This window comes from Arachis stenosperma, unplaced genomic scaffold (assembly GCF_014773155.1).
Source record: "Arachis stenosperma cultivar V10309 unplaced genomic scaffold, arast.V10309.gnm1.PFL2 arast.V10309.gnm1.Scaffold_100025, whole genome shotgun sequence".
Taxonomy (NCBI): Eukaryota; Viridiplantae; Streptophyta; class Magnoliopsida; order Fabales; family Fabaceae; genus Arachis; species Arachis stenosperma.
The window spans coordinates 1284971-1291410 of record NW_026651369.1 but is presented as its reverse complement, the minus strand read 5'-3'; the positions used below and the strand labels follow the sequence as shown (position 1 = coordinate 1291410).

Sequence of the window (6440 nt, the reverse complement as noted above, 5' to 3'; positions counted from 1 at the left end):
TCCTTCGAACCAACGAGTCACGACAGATGCGTCATTCTGAGTATGACTTGGCCACGAGGGAAAGAAGGCGCCCAAGAGGTATAGCTTCTTGGAAGACCGGTTGCTAGCCTCATCATCATCCCGAGCTTTCACTAAGGTGGGATTGGTGGTCCCTTGCCCATATTGAGAAACGACGAGCCCTATGAGCTACCTCTTCCATCTCCGCCAAATGGTGGGCAACTTTGCAGTGTGATTTTGTGGGAGAAAACGTTAACTTCAAGTGAGCATTATGTTTAATCTCTTGTGGCGTCAAGGAGGAGCACCCGCGTCGAATCGCCTTCACCGGAGGCTGGCGGGACTTAATGTAGAATCATTAACTTAATGTAGAATCATTAATAGCCATAAATTTCAGTCTTAAAACATTGTGAACTAATTCTACTTAACCCAAATAATTTTTGAATCTAACACAATTAACCACCTACAAAGTAAATTTTGCAAAATGACCCCTCTGACACAAGATATCCACTAGCCAATCAAAGGAGGGAAGAGATAGGATGATCTCTACCGTTGGATTACAAAAACAAGAGAGATCCAACAGCCATCATCAATTGGTGCACCGGTCAGCCAAACGTAAACTCTATGTCCACTGGTGTGCCAGAGAGCGTCGGCACATGGAATCCGTGCCCTTCTTTTTAAAATAGAGCCACTTTTCGAAACATCTTTCCAAAACTTCCAAACAACTTCAAAATCATACCAAATTCAAAATCTCTTCTGAAAGACTCAAAATCATTCACTCTAAATCAGGATTGGGTCATAAAATTCCTCAGCAGAGCCTCAAGACTTTAGGGGAGAATAACCTAACTCGTTTCCTTAATTTCATTAAAAATCTATCTCTAAAACCTTAGCTTCTTGATTTGAATAAATAAAATCATATTTAAACCAAAACCAAGTCATATATCCAAATATTTCGAACCAATTTCAAAACTAACTTACTTAAACCAAAACCAAATCAGTTAAACCAAAAACCAAATTTCAATTTCATTCTAAAATCTGAAGCATTTCAAAAGGGCTTGAAAATTGTTTTAGTTTTATTAAATCAAAATTTCAAATAACACTTCAAACTTTTTCTAAAACTTCGTAAAGTGAAATTAGTCAATCGAAATTCAAGTTCTTTTAAATCCACTAAAACTCCTCCAAATCTGCTTATTTGATCAAATTCCAAAACACAAGTATTTTCATTTATAAATAGGTTCTAAAACATAATTCTTTTCTTAAATAAATTACTTTCAAAAACATAATAATTTTCCTAATAATAAGTTCAAACATGATACATTTATCAATAGTTCGATTCAAAGCATAATTCATTATTTTCAAAATAACGTTTCAAACAAAGTCTTAAATTTTATAGAAATTTCGGCAGCATCTCCCCTAAAACTTGGACTTTGCCACCCTTTTCGGGTCCCAACCAAACCAATCCTCATCCTTTTTTAATGGGTTCAAAACCAAATCAGTTTCCAATAAAACAAAATTTAGACTTTTAGACTGTCAAAATCATTTCAAATCAACCAATCTAGAAATTTCTAATTTAACAAAATCAGTCAATAGTAAAATCAAACAGACAACCATATTCATCCAACATAAACTAGACAATTCATAAGACTTACATAAACCCCAGAAATGCATTTCGCACATCATATCAATTTACAATAATTCCAATTTAAATAAATTAGTTTTTGTAAAAAGTCCCAACCTCAACAAGCTGAAAACATAAACCAAACGCGTAAATGGAACTCTTTTCTCTCAGCCAACAACAAGTGAAACCTTAGCCCCTGATACTTTTGCAGTAATCACATGATGCGTGAGCATCTTCTCTATCTTTTCCTAGTGAATTTGCACTTGAATTGCTAAGTTTATTCAAGATTTAATATATTTTAGCCACTATGAATGCTACTTTGAATTGTGTGCAATTCTGTTTATTTCAGGTAGCATTTTAGACGAATTTCACGGAGTTGAAGTTAAGGATAGAGAATAGAGAGAGTGAAGAATCAAGGCTGCTTCATCCACGCCAAACTTGGATTCCCTAAGTTTGGCGCCGCAACAAGAAAGCCAAAGGAATGCATGCTTCCTCCTTCACGCCGAACTTGAAGTTCTTCAAGTTCGGCGCCAGCATCAACTCCTCTCAAGGACGTGTGCAAGCACCCCACGCCAAACTTGGATCCTACCAAGTTGGCACCACACTCAATAATTCCAAGGGAAGCATTTGGCCATCCTCATGCCGAACTTGAAGTTATTCAAGTTCGGCGCCAGCATCAACACCTCTAAGGGAATACACGCATAACCTCCACACCGAACTTGAAGCACCTCAAGTTCGGCGCCAATATGACAATTTCAAGGAGAAATCGTACTGCCTCCTCCCCACCGAACTTGAAGTTTTTCAAGTTCGGCGCCAACCTTAAGTGCAAGAGTGGTCCCCATGTACGTCCAAAGGCTGTACAAATCAACTAATTAAGTTTTGATTTAAACTTTTTTTAGTTTTAGAATTAGGAAAAGATATTATTTTAGTTTTAAGAAATATATTTTACATTAATTAGGATTATATATAAAAGGAAAAAGAATCAGCCCTTCGGGCTCTTCTCTTCTCTTCTACCTCATTCCGCAATTTACAGTTTTTACCTAAATCCTAGCTTTTCTCTCTGAACTATGAGCAACTAAACCTCCACTATTAAGGTTAAGAGCTCTGACTATTATATGGATTGATATTATTATTTTTCTATTTTAATTCATGTACTGATTTATAATTCAAGAATTATTTTCGTTCTTTATCTTATGAATCTGGGTGGAACGGAAGTATGACCTTGGTTCTAATTGAGTTCTTGTATAACAACAGCTTGAAAACAATTTCTCCTAATTTTTTAATTATCTTACTTAATGGATACGTGACATATAATCCTCTTCTATTTGGATAATTAGGGTTTTTGTGGCATATAAACTAGAATTAAACTTCACCCTCTAATTGGAATTAAGTGACCATGGAATTGGCAGTTGATGAAGGTTAGAGGAGTGAAGAACTGGAGATTGACGGTTTAGAAGTTATAGTAAACTCTCGTTGTAAGTATAGTTACTAAACCAAGCAATCAACCTTTCTTACAAACGTTTTGGTTGTCACAAGTAACAAACCCCTTTTGAAATTGATAACCGAGTATTCAAACCTCGGGTCGTCTTCTCAAGGAATTGTAGGGAGGTATGTTCTTATTATTGGCTATAAAAAAGGTAAAATTGGGGGTTTTGGAAGTAAGAAAGAAGTATGACAAGTAATACTATAAAATAAACTCTTGGCAAGATATGAAGTTTCGGAAGTCCTATCATAGTTACTCCTATAAGAATGGAAGTTAATCCCACTTAGTTAACCTTTGCGTAAGCAAGGAAAAGTCAAGTGAACCAATTGGTTAGAATTTCCAAGTCCTTGCCAAATTCTAAGAAAAGACTAAAGTTAGTGAAATTCCAGTTAATTAGCAGACATAACAATCAATCATGAATAGTTGAGAACTCAAGAGCTTCCAGTTAATCAATTAAAGCCAATAATATAAAAAGCTAAATAAGAATCCTAGATTTGAAATACCTCAAATAACATACATTCAAAGCAATAAAATCTAACATGGACAATATTCATAAGCCAATTGGGCAACATAAATCAAACATAAATAAAAGTATTAAAGTATCTCAAAGTAGAAGAGAAGTCAAAATAAAGGAATATTGAACCTGATATGAAGATGAGATAAATCCTAATTTCTAAAAATCCTAATCCTAAATTAAATTCTAATCCTAATCCTAAGAGAGAGGAGAGAGCCTCTCACTAAAAACTACATCTAAAACTATGAAAAGTGAATTATGAATAGCCTCCTCATGAATGGATGCATTCCCCCACTTTATAGCCTCTAATCTGTATTCTCCGGGCCGAAAACTGGGTCAGAAACAGCCCAGAAATCGCTGATTGTGAAATCTGGTCCGTACAGGTTGCGGCAAAGTGATGCGGAGGCGTCATCCACGCGTCCGCGCGGATTGAAGTTCGCAGATGTGATGCGTCTGCGTGAAGCGCGCGTTCGCGTCGCCCATCTGTACGTCCACTATGGTGAATTATATATCAAATTGAAGCCCCAGACGTCAGCTTTCCAACTCAAGTAGAACCGCATCAATTGGACCTCTGTAGCTCAAGTTATGATCGTTTTAGTGCAAGAGGGTCACGTTGACAACTTTGCAGTTCCTTCAATTTCTTGTATTCCTTCCACTTTTGCATACTTCATTTTCATCCTCTAAGTCATTCCTGCCCTGTAATTCCTGAAATCACTTAACACACATATCAAGGCATCTAATGGTAATAAGAGAGGATCAAATAAAAGGAAATAAAAGCCAAAGAAGCATATTTTCAATCATAGCACAAATCAGGAAGGAGAATGTAAACTCATGCAATTAGTATGAATAAGTGTACGAAAGATTAATAAAATCCACTCAATTTAGCACAATATAAACCATAAATAGTGGTTTATCAAGGAGACTAAAAGGGTCTAAGGAATTAGGGTTTAGTCACTTATAGTTTGCCATGAATTAAACTTATATGATTAAAATAGTTAGTAAGAAAAGTCAATCCGGAAAATAGACAACTCTGAAGCTAGCCTTAAATGTTTCTCCATATATTATTCAAAACTCATTTATTGCTGCTTTCTGATATTTTGAATTTACTGTTAATATTTTTGAACCTTCAAATACCATTTTCTATTTGTCTGACTAAGCCAATCACTCAATCATTGTTGCTTGATCCATCAATCCTCGTGGAATCGACCCTCATTCACCTGAGGTATTACTTGGTACGACTCGGTACACTTGCCGGTTAGTTTGTAGACTTTAAATTCCGCACCAAGTTTTTGGCGCCGTTGTCGGGAATTGATTGTGATTAACAACTATTAGTTGTTTAATTGCTTAGATTAGGCATTTTAGCTTTCAATTTATTTAAGATTGCACTTTAATTTTCGAATTTTTCTAGCTTATTATTCCTTAATTTCAGAAATTAAGTTTGCTGTTCCCTAATTATTTTTATTTTAATTTTTCTTATTTATTAGGCTTAATAATTTCAAAATTTTTGTCTTAATTTTTATTGCAATTTTTGAATTTTTATTGTTTTTTATTTAGTATTTTTATTTTATTCTTTTACACAGGTTACCTCACTAGAAACTCTCTACACTCTGACGTAGAGAATCCCATTTTCCCTTGTCTTCTGTCTGTTTATGAGCAGGAATAGGGACAAAGAACCTCTTTTAGACTTTGATCTTGAACCTGAAAGGACTTTTAGGCGGCGTTTACAACAAGCAAAACTTTACAAGGCTGTAGATTCCAATATGGATCATAATAATGCTGCTAATGCCAATATGGAAAATCCAATTGGGAATGAAAACCCAGAATAGTGCTTGGCTCTTACACTGCTTCCAATGCAGATCTTTACAGAAAAAGCACTGTGGTGCCTCCTATAGCTGCGAATAATTTTGAACTGAAGCCTCAGCTTGTCACTCTTGTGCAACAAAATTGCCAGTATCATGGACTTACTCATGAAGACCCAAATCAACTTATCTCTAACTTCCTACGGATTTGTGATACTGTGAAGACCAATGGAGTGAATCCTGAGGTGTACAAACTCATGCTCTTCCCATTTGCTGTGAGGGATAGAGCGAAGCTGTGGTTAGATTCTCAACCCAAGGAGAGTTTAGATAATTGAGACAAGGTGATCACTGGATTTCTGACTAGATTTTTCCCACCACAAAAGCTGACTAAGCTGAGGGTGGAAGTTCAGACTTTCAGACAGAAAGAGGGTGAAAACCTTTATGAAGCTTGGGAGAGATTCAAGCTACTGACTAGACAATGCCCTCCGGACATGTTCTCTAAGTGGACTCAGCTGGATATTTTTTATGAGGGCTTAGGTAAAATGTCTAAGATGAGTTTAGATCATTCTGCAGGTGGTTCATTGCATATGAAGAAGACACCAAAGGAGACTACTGAGCTCATTGAGTTGGTTTCTAATAACTAATTTTTATACGCATCTAACAAGAATCCTGTGAACTCTGAGACCCCTCAGAAGAGAGGCATTTTGGAAGTGGAAGCTGTTGATGCTCTTCTTACCCAGAACAAGCTTTTGTCTCAGCAAATAAGCTAATCACTCAATCATTGTTACTTAATCCATCAATCCTCGTGGGATCGACCCTTATTCACCTGAGGTATTACTTAGTACGACCTGGTGCACTTGCCGGTTAGTTTGTGGATTGTAAATTCCGCACCATCACAGCAACTTAAAAGTGAGACACAACCCTCAAAACACGATCCTACGTTACCAGAAGTTCAGAGTTTACAACCAAACATAACAGAATACTAACACAGGGCCTTTCAAAACATAAACACTTAATGTAATAGGAAAACGA

The 6440-nt window shown here is 36.2% G+C and overlaps 1 non-coding gene across 1 annotated transcript; it reads right to left on the bottom strand.

Annotated features, from left to right (window-relative positions):
- Positions 1-5798: 5798 nt before the first annotated feature.
- Positions 5799-5904, bottom strand: LOC130959905 (small nucleolar RNA R71). Its single transcript, XR_009078895.1, has one exon. It is a non-coding gene; the product is annotated as a small nucleolar RNA R71 (small nucleolar RNA).
- Positions 5905-6440: the final 536 nt, after the last annotated feature.